The 15,877-nt window shown below is 38.7% G+C and overlaps 1 protein-coding gene across 4 annotated transcripts in view; it reads right to left on the bottom strand.

Annotated features, from left to right (window-relative positions):
- The window catches only part of MENG (S-adenosyl-L-methionine-dependent methyltransferases superfamily protein), a 183,399-nt gene that overhangs the window by 109,359 nt on the left and 58,163 nt on the right, over nucleotides 1–15,877 (bottom strand). The gene's annotated exons all lie outside the window — the stretch shown is intronic.

Below are 15,877 nucleotides of genomic sequence, written 5' to 3'. Positions count from 1 at the left end.
TATAATTGGGGTTGCAAAGGCGATGTTATATGACTAGGATTTGCCCAAGTTTTTATGGGCAAAGGCATGTAACACGACTGTTTATATTCAGAATAGGGTTCCTCATAGGGCGTTGGGAAAGATAACACCAGAAGAGGTCTTCTCAGGGAAGATGCTAGAAGTCAGTCACTTCAGGATCTTTGGCCACATAGCTTATTGCCATGTACCAGATGAGAAGCGTACCAAGTTGGATCAAACTGCAGAGAGGGCATATTTCTTTGGGTATAATGAAACCTCTAAGGCATACAGGATCCACATTCCTAGTAGCAGGAAGATTCTCGTGAGACGGGATGTGAAATTTATGGAGGACAAAGCCTTCAAGAAATCTCGCAAGATCAGAGTGATCCAGCAGAAGCTCCATTGGTCCAGTAGCAGGGGCAGCGACAGCAGCAACCACTAGCACAGTCACATGGATCCAGTAAATTTATCAGTACCAATACGTCCTCAGGTGCAAGTGATCCAGTGAGTTCACAGCAGAGGCAAGATGAGGAGTTGGTTGATCCTCCCACCACTAATGATCAAACCAGTAGGGAAGTTCGTCATACATTGAGAGATGCAGAGGAGTTCACTAGAGCTCCTAGGATGAACAAGAGAGTACGTAGACAATCAAACGGGTACCAAGAATTGGTGGCACAAGTTGTATAACCTTCTAGCTATCAAGAGTTCGCACAGCATCAGGTGTGAGTGGATGCCATGGTAGAGGAGTATAGTTCTATCATGACGAACGATGTTTGGGAGGTGGTGTCGAGGACCGAGGATGGGTCAATGGTGGGCTCTCGATGGATCTATAAGATCAAGTACGATGCAGATGGCAATGTGGAGAAATGCAAGGCTAAGTTTGTGGCAAAAGGGTATGCACAAAAGGAAGGGATATACTATGAGGAGACCTTCGCCCCAGTTGCCAGATATACTTCTATTCGGTCAGTTATATCCCTAGTAGCGCAAATGGGTTGGTAGATTCATCGAATGGACATCAAGGCAACCTTCTTGAATGGAGTGATAGAGGAGGAATATAAAGAACAGCCAAAAGGCTTCGAGACACATGAGAGGGGCACACATGTGTGCAAACTGAAGAAAGCTCTATATGGGCTCAAACAAGCTCCCAGGGCATGGTATGGTCGGATTGAAAGCTACTTGCAACAAATGGAATTCGTCAAGAGTGATGTAGATCCCAACCTTTACTATCTGATGGTAAAGGATGAGCCACTATCCTAGTATTGTATGTGGATGACCTATTTTTGACAGGGTCATTAGGACTCACAAAGGACTGCAAAAGAAACCTGGCAGCAGAGTTTGACATGAAGGACTTGGGGTTGATGCATTATTTCCTAGGCTTGGAAGTGTGGCAGAAGGACGGGAAGATCTTCCTAGGTCAAGGGAGATATACTACAAAGATTCTTAAGAGATTCAGAAAGCAGGATTGTAGACCCATGTCTACGCCCATGATCACAAATTTGAGGAAGATAGATGCATCAGAGGACAAGGACGTTGACTCCACCTTGTATAGACAACTTATCGATTCCCTCAAGTATCTGGTCAACACTAGGCCATATATCTACTTCGCAATCAAAACTCTCAGTCAGTTTATGGTCGGACAAAAGAGAGTACATTGGACAACAACGAGGCACATTCCAAGGTATTTGCACGACACAGTCGAGTATGGATTGAGGTATACTTGAGGTGATGGTGTCAAACTATGTGGATTCACAGATACAGATTGTTCAAGCAGTTCAGTGGACAGAAAGAGCACATCAGGGTGTTGCTTCAGCATTGGATTAGGGGTGGTTTCTTGATGTAGCAGGAAGCAGAAGTTAGTAGCACTAAGCTCTGCAGAAGTAGAGTATATGGCAGTGAGCACAACCACTTGCAAAGCTATATGGGTTTGGAAGCTGTTGTTGAACCTGTTCGGTCAGAGGATGGAGGTGACCAGTATTTTCAATGATAATTAGAGTTGCATCAGTCTCTCTCAAAATCCAGTGTTTCATGATACATCGAAACACAAAGATATCCGATATCATTTCATCAGAGATTGTGTGTAGCGTGGAGCAGTCCAACTACAACATGTTCCTATAGAAGAGCGGTTTGCAGATATACTCACAAAAGCACCAAGGAGAGCTAAGTTCTCTTATTTCATAAAACAAATGGGTATAGTGGAGAACCCTGTTCAGTAGCAGGGACATGAGTTTATTTCTCAGTTGTAGTAGTTGTAGCAGCAACAACATGAGATTGATTGCAACACAGTGCAGAGTTGGCAACAGTACAGGTTGTACAGTGAAGTGTCAGCAGTAGCACAGATGCAGAGTTGGTTCAGCTCAAAGTGGCAAATGAAACAGAGTTGCGCAGTGGTTGATGGGCAGTGGCAAATTGTCACAATTGTTAGACATCAATAGCGTGTATGGAAGACGTTATGAAGACAGAGTAAGAGAACACCTTCCTCGCTAGGAGGGAGTGTTAGTTTTTGTAGCATCGGACAGGTGTTCTAGTCTCGACTTTGGTCAGAGAGGCTAAGTAACACTAAATCTCCATAACCCAGAAACGGTTTCAGGAGAAAACACCTAGAGATTGCTCAATTAAGTCAATTGTTCAACAATTAGATATTTACTAAGTCTAACCTAGGAAAAGTGATTAATGAACAAAATTAATTGAGAAAGGTGAGAATTCTCTAGAAACACATGGATCGAGTTAGAGATGATCTTAGTCGTTGATGGGGATCTAATCATGATCGGTGGTTCACCAACGAGAGATTATAAGAGCAACTCAATGAGTAGATGGAGAACACACTTGGGAGGTTGAGTTCCTTGGCAAATCGAGCTATCCAACAGCAACAATTGAGCAGGGAAGAAGAGTTTGAGCCAGAAGAGACGCAGAGAGAGAGGGAATAGATATAATGATTCCGAAGGAGTTTCCAGTTTCAGAGAGGCAGCAACAAAGAGGCAGATTTATTCCACTAGAGGCTGCACGGGGAGTACACAAGAAGCTTCATTGTGGCAGTTTGATTTGGCTGAGCAGGGGGTCAATTCAATAGCCAGAGGCTAGGATAATTTTCCAGAGGGCCGGAGGATCACTTCTAGTAGTAACAGTAGGCAAAACGACTTGATCAGAGGAAGATTCAGGCTGTGCATGTGAGGGTCTGCGCAAGCACTAAGCAGGGGCTTGCACAAGGGTTCTTGAGGGCCAGTTTTCTGAAGCAGGTTGTGTCAAGATTGCTCGTGGAGAGAGAAAATTCTCTCTAAAACTTTTGGCCAGATTATTTGCTAAGGATTACTAGTTTTGGGCATCCATATTGCACTCAGAGATTTCACTGTCATATAATAATAATAAAACCCTCATCTGTTGCACTTATTTTCCCACATTGGGTTTTTCCAAGGACATTCGTCCAAATTTAACGATGCCATTTTTATTATGTGTGTGCTCTATATTTCTAAGTTCCAGCATTTTATTTTCCAAAGCGTTTTTATGGTGAAAATTGCAGTTGTGATTTTATTCATTGTTTACAGTAGCAAATAAGCTGCCCTTAATTTTAATCAGTTAGAAGAATAATTTCCAGTTGTTGTAATAGACTTGAAAATTTCACACCTTCTACATCAAATGTTGATCCACCTATTGCCTTTTGCAAATGACATGGTATTGTTGGCAAGCAGAAACAAAAAGATTTCCAAATCCAGAGAGGTAGCAACAAGAGGGTCAAGAAGTAGCAGCAAGGTAGATCGATTTGCTGGTGAGAAAAATCGTTCTAAATTCCAGAGGTCGGGCAAAGGTTCCAGAAGGCCGAAGAGACAATTTCCTCAATAGTTGGAGGCAGAACGACTTCATCAGAGGCAGTTCTGAGCCACAAGGGTGGGAGACAGCGCAGAAGGGCTCTGTTGGGATTTGGACAACCAATTTTCTTAAGGCAAATCGTGCCAGAGATTGCTTGTGGAAAAAGGGAAATTCCCTTCAGTATTTTGCCCATATTTTCTTGTTGTGGATTGCCAGTTTCAGGCATCCAGATTATACTCAGATTTTTCACCGTTGGATAATAATAAAACCCTCATATGTTGCACCGCTTTTCTCAAGTTTGGTTTTTCTGGGGACTTTTGTCCAAAAAGAACTGTGTTATTTTTGTGTGTGCTGGCATTTCGTCCAGCGTTTATTCTTCCGCAGTTTTATTTGTGTATATTACAGTGTGATTTATTCAATATTTGTTGTAGCAAACAACAAATAAATTGTTAAATTAAATTAACAATTAGGAGAATAATTTACAGTAGTTGCAATAGGATTCCAGTTTGGAATTTTCACATGACATTAGAGAGCAGTTGATTAGTTGGGGAGCTCAGAGGCGGAAATAAGGAATTTCGCTGCTCATTGTGGGCAACAGGCCGAAATTCCCAAGGGCAACGTATTCATTCTGCCAAGAGGTCGAGTTACTTGTGGAGGTTTGATTTTTCTGAATGAGGAGTGTTGTCGCACAGAATGTCTAGGCACCGCGACAACGCTCAGATCGGGGTTGTCACCCTGATCCCCAATCTCTTCGTTAAGTTGTCTCCCTACAGCAGGCTAAGGGGGGTAGACCCTATGGAAAAATGGAATGAAGAAGAACTAGTTGGGAACCAACCAGTTTGGGACACAGCGATGTGATCAAGTACTTGATTAAGATTTGGCAAGACTTAGGATTTGATTAAATTTAAACGATTAATACCAGTGCCTTATGGAGTCAACGATCTTGCTAGGGAAATGAAGACCAAGTAATTGATTAGCAATTGTTGCTGAGATGAATGATTATCTTATATGAAATGCAAATCCTAAAACTTAATGTGAGATGCAAGAATCTTGGTTAATTTTAGTTAAATGCCTACTTGAATGTGAATCCTTCAATCCTTTCTGTGTTGAGCCTGATTTCGTAGTAATTGGCAGAGAGAAGATAAGGAGAAGCACACTAAGGTGTGATTAACGATACCTCTCCTGAAATTATAACATACCCGGTGCCTCCGGCGCTGCAGAGAGTTGTGGCTCTGACGACTGCAAGGTCGCCATTTTAAGTACTATTAAAGCAGGCTTCTCAAGCAAAGATTGATGGATACCTATCTCTCTATCGACCAAGCTTATGCTTGCAATTAAATTTTATCTATGCAAAGTTAACTTATATGCGAATGCACTAGATGATGGGATAAAGTTAGACTCGAGGATCAAAAACACTTGTGTCATAAAGGCTCTCAATTACCCAAATGAAATGTTCACTTTATTAGATGAAGACTCAAAATTAAACACCTGTAGATATTACAATTAGAACACAAGCTTATTTCAAACATTTCTGATACAGTTATAGCTCAAAGAGAACAAAAACTATTTTGCAATTAATATCAATGTCAACAGATGCTCAAAAAATATGTTCAGCGTAGGAAACAAAGATACGCAACCTATTATAATCCCACGACAAAGTTCTTTAACAATCGCTTGAAAATATTCACAAAATGTTTGACATGTAACGAGCATTAAATAATTCAAGCAATGACAATCAATTTCAACAAATGCATCCCAGATGCGGGTGAATGGTACAGGTAGAGGTACGAAGTTGGCGGGAGGGGCAGGCGCGTGGAGCACTTTCAACGACACCTGGCCTCACTTGCTGCCAGACTTCAATCTCCTGGCAAGCTCATTCATGGCTGCGTTAATGCGGCACGACATTCTACACAGGCTCCCTCGCTCTAATCCCATGGCGCTCCTCCAATTCTGTTCTGTTCCTCTTTTGCGAATGTCTGGCCTCCTCGCAGTTGTAGTGCTCTGCTCTTGGGATAATCCAGGAATCCATGGCGCTCAAGCACGCGGAGTAGTTTCTCTGCTGGATCTCCTGGTTCTCCAAAGTCCCTTCAACATTTTCTTCTGTCGTTTGTCCTCCAGCTTTCTCAGATCACCGGCGAGTGGGATAACTCTCCCCCTTCCAGTCTCCCCTGGTCTGCAAAGACTTGCTGCTTGTCCTGCTCTTTTTGCTCTGAGCAGCATGCCTATCCTGCGCCAAAGAATGGGCTGCCGAAGGGGCGGCGCCCATGGTCGTCCCATTCGCCAGGCTTCTTCCTCTTCCTCGGATACCTTCTCTGGCTCTTCAAGAGGCGGCACTGAAAGCCATCCTACTACCAGGCGAAGTCGTGGTCGTGGCCGGGGGAACCAAGCTGCAATGTCGAACCCACACCATTCTCATGCGCATTCAGCCCGCTTTCAAATCCCCTGCACTCTCAGCAATCACTCTTTCATTGCTTCTGTTACGATTCAGCTGAGTGAAGGCGCAGTTGGCTTGGTTCCGGCAATTCCAAATGCGACTTCGATGCCGAGGGCGGAAGAATTGCCAGGCACCTCTCAGAATCCGAGACAGCAGGGCGATGTCCCAAGGAGTTCTGCTTCCCAGGATAAGCAAGCTCTGGCGTGTTCGAATGTTCCGAGTGAAGTTGGTCCGCCAAAAGAAGAGGGCCATCCCTCAGACGATGATGACTCCTCCAGCTTCGGTTGTCGGATTGTGGAAGAAGTGCCTTCCACCGCTCAAGATGCATAATCAGGTTGTCATTCTCTTTTGCAGTCTCCGTGTCTGTTCAAGGGGAAATGTTCAGTTGTTTTTGTCTATGTTTACAGTTCGGGTTAAATGTATCAACTCAGTCAAGCAGTTTCGGCACTCCGGTTAGTCTACATTTTTGACAATGTGGTTCCTGTTTCAATGTACCGGTCATAGTCCAAGTTCTAGTCGGTCTTCTGCTAGTTTTTTTGGGTCAATTTTCAGATTTGTAATGTGCGTAAGCCATCTTCAAGGCTAGACCTCTTGAGGTTGCTACCTCGTTGTAAAAATATTTTGTATCAATATAGGAGTAGACTTATTCAGAAGAAAAAAATAAAATAAAATAATAAATAAATAAACAAAACAAAAAAAACAAACAAAACAAAAAAAATAAACAAACAAACAAACAAACAAAAAATCCAACAGATGCACAATATTCTAGCAGTTAAATTTCTAGAGATCCAAAAAAAACTTTAAACAACCATGAAATTTAAATGCTGATCAATTTCAATCCTTATGCTTAGCGACCCAAATCTAGGAAAATTTTCCTATAGTTAATCTTTGGATAAAAATTTCAAGATCATTTAACTACAGAGAAATAAAAAATGTTAATACCACAAATGTCTTCTTTAGATTTTATCCTTAGCACAAAAGACACCAAGAAGGAATTTTAAAAAATTGACAAATTTGATTAGTCCTTAGGAAACCTTTTTCAATGTGCTAAGTTTTATGGAGCAAGACTTAATGCAGTAAATTATCAATCAAGACTTTTTAAATGTGACCAAAGTAAAAATTTAATAATCTTTAAAAAAATTAATGGGCCAAAGTCCACATAAAAAATTTAAAAACACTAAAAAAGCACTTTTGATTTAAAAAATTTACAATGTCTCAAAGTCACATAAAATAAAATTAATGTGAAGCCCCTTTTAACTTCTTTAGTTTTTTAGGGTTTTTAGATTTTTAGGATTTTGTATATTTTTTGAATTTTTTTAGATTTCAATTTTTAGAGTTTTTAAATGTTTTAGATTTTTTATTTTTAGAATCAAAAATAAAAAATCATAAAACAAAAATGAAATGAAAACCAACGAAGATAAAAGTGCAAACCAAAATCGAAATTTTTTAAACTTCTATTTTTTAATGGATCAAACTAAAATTTTAAATGAAATCGGAAGCTTAAAAAAAAAGGAAACCAAACCTAAACCCTAAACAAATATAACTAACGCATAGCATACATGTTAAAAAAAAAAAAATCAAATGTTTTTGTTTTGTTGTTGTGAATGCAGGCAGGTTTGGAAGACAGCGGCAAGGCTTACAGGAATGAGCGGCTAGACAGCAAGGAAATGAATACGCAGAGGAGCTGTGGGCGAGGAGATGAAAGCTTGTTATGATGGGTGCGAAATATGATGAGGGAAGCCGCAGGGATGATGCAGGTCGACGGGAGGGCAAGGAACAGCGAGGAGAACAACGGAGAGGCTGCAGGTTGAAGGAGTAGCGACGAGAGGGTTTAGTGGACGGATTTGAGGAGCTCAAATAACAACCAGACAGTAAGAAGGGATTTGAGGCAACGTGCAGGATGCAAATATGGAGAAAGGAGATACGCAGGTTGCAAGGGGAAACGCTGGAAAATGAATGGATGTTGGAGGTTCGATTGAGGGTTTAGCAGTGAGAGGGGCAAGGAGAGTTGTGAATGCAGTGATGAGTGAAGGAAAAGGAGTAGTCGAAGGTTTGATTGGAGGTGGAAAGTCAGTGTGAAGGTTGGACAACGGACGGGCTAGATTGAATGAGGTTGAGCTGAAAATCGAGCGGCAGAAAGGAGGGTTTGGGAAAATGAATGAGAGATCTGAAATTTCCAGAAAACCCCAAGATGCAAACAGCATGAACAAATCGAACTTTTCTACTAGAAAAAACGACCTCAGGCAGCAGAGAAACTGAAAACCCGGGCGGCAGACAGGTGGCCCAGAAACCCCTTAAAAATTTTCCAAAAAATTTAACTAAAATATTGAATCTAATTGCTTAAGATTTAACTCTTAAACCCTCACGAAATTTCCAGATCTAAAAATTTTTGGAACTCTTATAAATTTTTCCAGATTTAAAAAAATATATTAACTTAAACCCCCAGACTGCAAAATGCTGAATAATATTCCTGCAAAATGATGTTGATGAACCCCAGAGATCGAGATCTTACCCTGCAAGGCCTAAATCTCGACTCTAATACAGATTTCTCCTTCAGATTTGTAATTGCAAGACAACAAGAAACACCCAAACGATATATACAATGACCCAAAAAACTAAAACCCAAGTCAGAAAACCAAAAAATAATTACAGATCTATGTACATGAATGGCAGATCTATTAGATTTAGGGACTGTGAGTCCAAATCCACTCCCAAATCTGATAATCTGAAGCTCTCAATAGCCAGCTCTATCAATTTAGCTCAAAAAAATTAAAAAATTTTAAGTTTAAAGGAGGTGCTGACCTCAAAACCCTGCATGCATCACCCATAAAAAAATATCTTATGATAAGCCCGGGATCAAATTAGGCTGGGCTCTTTACAAAACACGGATTGGGAGTTGGTTGGTCCAACTGAAAACTTCCCCGAATGCCCGATGATCTAATAGTCAAAAAATTCTTACAAAACTCAATTCAACCATCAACATAGAGCGAGAAAACGATAATAAAATTCAAATAAATAGAGATACCTGTTATTATATTCAAATTTTAAATTATCATTCAAACCCCAGCAACCGAGCAAGATACCTGTTGTCGCACAGATTGTCACGACAACGCTCAGACCGAGGGTTGTCACCTTGATCCCCGATCTCTCCATTTAAGCCTGTCTCCCGCAGCTAAGGGGTTAGACCCTATGGGACAATAGATGACCAACTGTGGACCAGTTGGGTTGGGAGACACAACAAGGCAATTTAGCACCTGATTGATTTTAGGAATTAATGTACCAGTGCCTTATGGGGTTAATGATCAAATGATTATTATTAGATGTTGCAGAAGTATAAACCATGTAAAACAATCATTTATCATCAAATAACCCAAATGATGTAAGATTTTCAACAAATGCACAACGCCTTAACGATGATCCAGCAATTAAACTTCAAGAAAAATTAAATGCTTTTAAATGATCATAAAATTTAAATGCTGACCAGCTACCACTTTCATATAGCCAACTTGTAAATAAACATTTTAAGTGCGTTTAGCTATAGAAAAATGGACCACAAAAAATGAATTTTCAATTTTTTTATTAAGCTTTTTCAAAATATTTTTTAATTTTTATATTTTATTAAAACAAATTAAACTAAACTAAACTAAATGAAACTCAAAATTATTAAAATTAAATCCTAAAAACCCATTAAAATCTAAAAATTAGAACTTTTTATGATTTTTTTTTTTATTTAAAAAAAAAAAAAAAAAAAAAAAAAAAAAATCTAGATTTAAATCGAAATCTAAAAACTAAAACTAAAACTAAGATTTAATAAGTCTAAACAAAATGAAAATTAACATCTAATATATACAACAAAATGAAAATTTATAATAAAAATCTAAATCCTAAATAAATAAAAAATCAAAATGAAAAGGGAAATCAAATCTTACCTTTTTTATTATATTTTTTATTGAAAAGAAATCAAACTAAAACTAAATGAAATCTAACCAAAATAAAATAAAAATCAAACCTAAAATCTAAAATTACAAAAATCTGAACTAACCTTTCTAAACTAAAGTTTAATTTTAAGACTAAGACTTAAACTAAATAAAATCAAAAGTAAACACTAAAAACTTTTTATGCTTTTTGGGTCTTTTTATTTTTTTTATGATTTTTTATAGTTCTAAATTAAAAATTCAAAATCAAATATAATCTAAAATTAACAAAATCTAACTCTAAGTTAGAAAAATCAAAGCAAAAAAAATAAACTAAAGATTAAATCCTAAATAAAAGAAAATAAAATTTAAAATAAATAAAGCTAATTAAATTGTAGAATCTAAAATAAAATTTAAATGTAATGCTAATCTAAACTAAGAAACAAAAATACAAATGAAATATTTAACTAAAATTTTTATACGTGCAGCCTACCAAAGATTGAAAGGAAAACGTAAAAAAAAAATTGTTTTATGCTTGTAAATTAACACACGTTATAAAAAAAATAAACGCTAACCTAGCTTATGTTACTTAACCATATTGATTTTTTTTTTTTGCTGAGTATGCAGGCCTGGACGGCATGAAGAGAATGCGCAGGGAGCAGCTATCCAAGGCAACGGATCAGGCGGCAGAAGGATTTCACGCAGGATAAAGGCAGCTTTGGAGCAGGTTTGAAGGTGTAGCAGCAATGAGGGCTTAGAGGAATGAAAAAATCTGTTGGAACGGTGGAGCTGGCTGCGTATTGAATGCAAAAAAATGCATGGAACAACAAAGGAGAATGGAACGGCAGCGGACGGCTAGAAATGGACAGAGAGGAGGCTTCTAGCAGCGTGGAGCAAGCAGTGTACTGCGTGGAAGGGAGAAAGGGATGAAGCTGCTTTTTTTTATTTTTATTTATTTTTTTTTTTTTTATATGCTTTGCAGGTGTGGAGAGCTGAAGTGATGGCAGCTTAAGAATGTGGATTGAGGAAGAAGCTGCTGCGTTGAAGATCAGGTGACGGCCAGAAGAGAGGCAACAATTCTGAAGGAGCTAAGCAGAAAAATAGTAGAGAAAAGACTGAAGATTTTTTGCAGGCCCAGAGCAGCACATAAAAAAAAATTCAAACAAATTTCCCGCGAATAATGAAACCCCAGACAGCAGATACATGGATTGGAAAACCCTCTTTAGATTCACCAGGGCTCTTAAAATTTTGAACCAACTGCTCCAGATTTTCTAAATGAAACCCGGAAATATTTCTCAAAACCTGCACCTGTAACCTGCAAAAGAAAATAAAACCCAAAATAATATGTGCAAAAAACGAGACTGAAAAGCCTAACTAAATAATTACAGCGTTTACAGATTTTCGACTCTGAAGTAGCCAGATTTGTCAATAATCACAGTAATATTATCATAATTTAATTTTAATGTGAGATACTTCAGAAAACCCTGCATACATTCATATATAGAAACAAACAAACAAACAAACAAAAAAAAAAAATTCAGATGATAAGCCCGGGATTAAAAAACTAGCTGGGTTCTTTCAGAAAACATAATCCAAGAGTTGGCTGGTTCAGCCGAGAACTTCCCCTAACGCCCGGTAAACTCAAAACTAAGATTTCCTGCACATCTTAAAATCAACCATTAACATAGAGGGAGAAAACAATAGCGAAACCCAGATCAAATGGAGATACCTGCCATTATATTTCAAAATCTAAACTATCATTCAAACCCCAGAGATCAGACAAGATACCTGTGCCTGAATCAATCTTCATCAAGCTAAAATCAATAGCTGAAAATAAAATTATGCAGAAAAATAAATCATCTTACAACACTTTCAGAAGAATTACACCAGCAAGATTTTTAACCCCAAAGTCTTTCTATATTGCACAAAAAATGACTACAAGAGAGCTTTCTTTAGCACCAGACTCTCAGATCCCATCTGATCTCAAATGACCCCTAGCACCCTATTTAAAGGAAAAATTCCCAACAGCTAGTTCGAGTCATCCATGTCAAACTAATCTCGATCGTCGATGAAGATCAAGATATCTTTTAATCTTATCCGTTGAAATTTTAATAAATTAAAAATTAAAATTTTGCATTTGTTTTCTCAAAATTTCAACTTATTTTATTATTTTATTTTATTTTTTTTAATTTTAAATTTTTATTATTATTATTATTATTATTATATTTATTTTTTATTTTTTAATTATATATATATATATATATATTTTATTTTTTTAATTTTTTATATCTTTTTTTTTTAATTGTTTTTTTTTTATTTTTCTAATTTTTTAATTTTTATTTTTAAATGGATCCTCGAACTTAGCCTTTGGAAAAAATCACCTAGGACCTAGGACTTAGGACTTAGGACCTATGAGGGGATTAAAACATTTCCTAACCCTCAAGACACTTTACATCACGACTTTTACAATCTCAAGGGGGAAAACCCATTTGACATAGACCCTCATAGACCACCCAGCTCTGCGACCAAATATAATCTAGCAGATTAACACACTAGGATTCCTCTAAGATTCTAATGACAAAATCCATTCCGGCTATGGGGTTAGGCTGAAGGAAAACTCTGCCGATCATGGATCGGTGAGACAAAAAACCTTCCGGAACGTAGATTATCACTAGAAAATTAGGTCCACCTAGGCAATTTACATATATGACTCAGATCTACTAAGATTATTTACAATTTACACATGCAGATTGGGTTTACAAAACAATATGATTGGGCTGATGATGACGGACACGTCGCTCAAATGCTATCCCTTTTGCGAAAAAGGGGGTGTACTGCTATGGGTAGTTGACACGTAGTGGTCAACAATACCTATACTCAAATCACTCTTCAGAAAGCTATCATCAATAGCTAAAACGAAATCTTTGCATGAAAATGACACATCTTACAGTATTTCCACGAAGAGTAACACCAGCAGAAATTAACCCCAAAGTCTTTCTTTATTGCTCATAAAAAGATTACAAGAGAGCTTTTCACTTAACACATGATCAAAAGATCGGATGAACTGACTGACAAATGATCTCCTATTTAAAGATAAATCCTCCAACGGCTAGTTCGAGTGATTCTCGTCAAAGCAATCTTGACCGTTGATGAGGATCAAAATTTCTTTTAATCTCATCCGTCAAAATTTTAAATTCTTGAGGAAATTCAAATTTTCAATTAAATAAATTTTAATTAATTCATAAATTAAATTTTTGAATTAATTTCCTCAAAATTTTGACTTTGACTTAACCCCAGGGACCAAAGGCTTAAAATTTAGCAAATAATTAATTTACCTTGGTCCCTGGACCTCTTAAAATTTAATTTTTTAAGGACCAACAAATTTTGCCTTCAGAGAATTTAAATTTACTAGGACCTAAAATTATTTAAATTTCTGGCTTAGGATTTTAATTAATTTTTTACTAGAAAATTTAATTAATTAACCTATAAGGAGATAAATTATTTTTCCAACCCTCAGACATTTTACATCATGATTTTCACATTTTTTACATCTCAAGGGGGAAAACCCATTTGCAAAAGACCCTCACAGACTACCCAGTTCTGCGACAAATATAATCTAGCAGACCAAGCAATTTGTAATAAAATAACCTAACCAAAAAGTAAGGATTATTCCCAAATCACTTTTACATAGACTCGATCTAAAACACTAGGACTCCCCTAAGATTCCAATGACAAAATCAATTCCAACTTTGGGGTAAGGCTAAAGGAAAACTCTGTCGACCATCCGAGAATGGATTGGTGAGACAAAAAACCTCTCGGAATGTAGATCGTCACCAGAAAAGTAGATTTACCTAGGTAATTACATACACAACACGGATCTGCTGAGATTATTTACATTATACACATGCAAACTGGGTTTACATTATAAGATGATGATCACGCTGATAATGATAGTTGGACGGCACGAACATATAGATCAGGCACTATCCCTTTTGCGGAAAAAGGGGGTGTATTGCTATGGGTCGTTGACACGTAGTGGTCAACAAGGAGAAAAAAAATTTGATCCTACCAGATCGAGTGATTCTAGTGGCAGAGGGAGCAGCCCAGATTTTTCGTTGAGCAGATATCTAGCTGGACGCAGTGGTTTTTGCAGCAGTTCGCTAGAGCAGAGCCAGCGTCAGGATGGAAGAGTGTAGCGCACACAAAGGGAAAATTTTCCTCAGGGAACTTATCTTAAGAAGTTCGATTTTTCTTTGCAGATCAGCAGTCATTGTGAGCAGATCTTCTCACTCTAGAAGGGAGTGCGAATAGCAAAACAACAGTTGATCAAAAAGAAAGAGGAAGTTTCAACAGTTCAGTGAGATGGCCACTGCTGGGCTTCTTCATCAGGACAGGTTGGATGGAGCTTCAACTATGTCATCTGGAAGGCAACGATGTGCTTCCTTCTAGATGTCCTTCCTAGTAGTTCCCAGGAATGCAGCTCAACTGAAAGACTACAAGAAGGAGATGGCACAAGCGAAACGGTTGATCATAGATGGAGTCTAGGTTCATGTTGTTTCACATATAATTGGCAAAGACACTGCCAAGCAGATGTGGGATGCTCTCGCCACGTTGTATCAGGGTACTTCCAAGCAGCAAAAGACGTACCTCGAGGAGAAGTTGAGGCTCATCCGAATGCATAAGGGGGAAGGTATAGACCCTTTCCTCACCAGGATTCAGGAGGTCCAGGACCAGTTGTTAGTTGTTAGGATAGCGCCTAAACCCACAGAGCTTGTGACATTGGCACTCAACAGTGTCTCCAAGGACTAACAAGTCTTTGTCCAAAGCATATTGGGCAGAGACAAGTTACCAGACTAGGACAGGATGTGCGCTGACCTGCAGCAGGAAGAGTTGAGACGAGCTCTATTAAAGAGCTCCATCAATGGCAGCAACAGCGGATCGAAGACAATGAAGGAGGAGGAGAATGTGGCCCTCACATCAAAGGGTCCCAGTCAAGGACAGGGGGATCAGAGGAAGAAGAAGAAGGATCTGTCAAAGGTCAAGTGCTTCAGATGTGGTGAGCTTAGTCACTACAGTAACCAGTGTCCTCTCAAGAAGAAGGATAAGGAGGAGAAGCAGGACCAACAAGCAACTTCAACAGAAATCGATAGCCTTTCCTCCAGACTGGAGGAAGACTTCGCCATGTTTGTTGATATACCTCCAGGAGTGAGGTGGGGTGACTTGGTGCTGTAAACCCAGAGCGCTACAGATGGGGAGGATCCTTGAGGAGTCCACGTCATGGATCAATACCTTTTGCTACAGGGGCCCATAGTATTCAATAGCAGGATGGATCAGTGATAGTTGATGCAGTCAGATGCCAGAGTGACAGTTGCAGAGACTAGTAGCAATCAGATGTTGGAGAGCACAGTGCAGAGTTGGCAGTAGTGTAGTTAGCACAGTGCAGAGTTGGCAGTAGTGCAATTGGCACAGTGCAGAGTCAACAGCAGTGCAAATTCTTCAGTGACAGTGCAGATACTAGCAACAGTGAGAGGCTCGGGTGACAGATGCACTATACTGTTCACAGTTGATTCAGTATTTTGGATGCTTTTCAGTTGCAGATGTTGCATTAGCAGCAGCAATAGATGAGAGGGAGTTGCAATGCAGATATAGCGTTCGCAGCAGTATGGCATTGTCAACAGCAGCAACAGATGAGAGAGAGTTGTAGTGTTGGCAGCAGTATGGCATTGTCAGC

This window comes from Pinus tabuliformis, chromosome 7 (genome assembly GCF_031772625.1).
Source record: "Pinus tabuliformis cultivar Carrire ecotype Pingquan chromosome 7, CPIR1, whole genome shotgun sequence".
Taxonomy (NCBI): domain Eukaryota; kingdom Viridiplantae; phylum Streptophyta; class Pinopsida; order Pinales; family Pinaceae; genus Pinus; species Pinus tabuliformis.
Note: the sequence above shows the minus strand (reverse complement) of the source record. Positions and strands in the feature narration are given on the sequence as shown.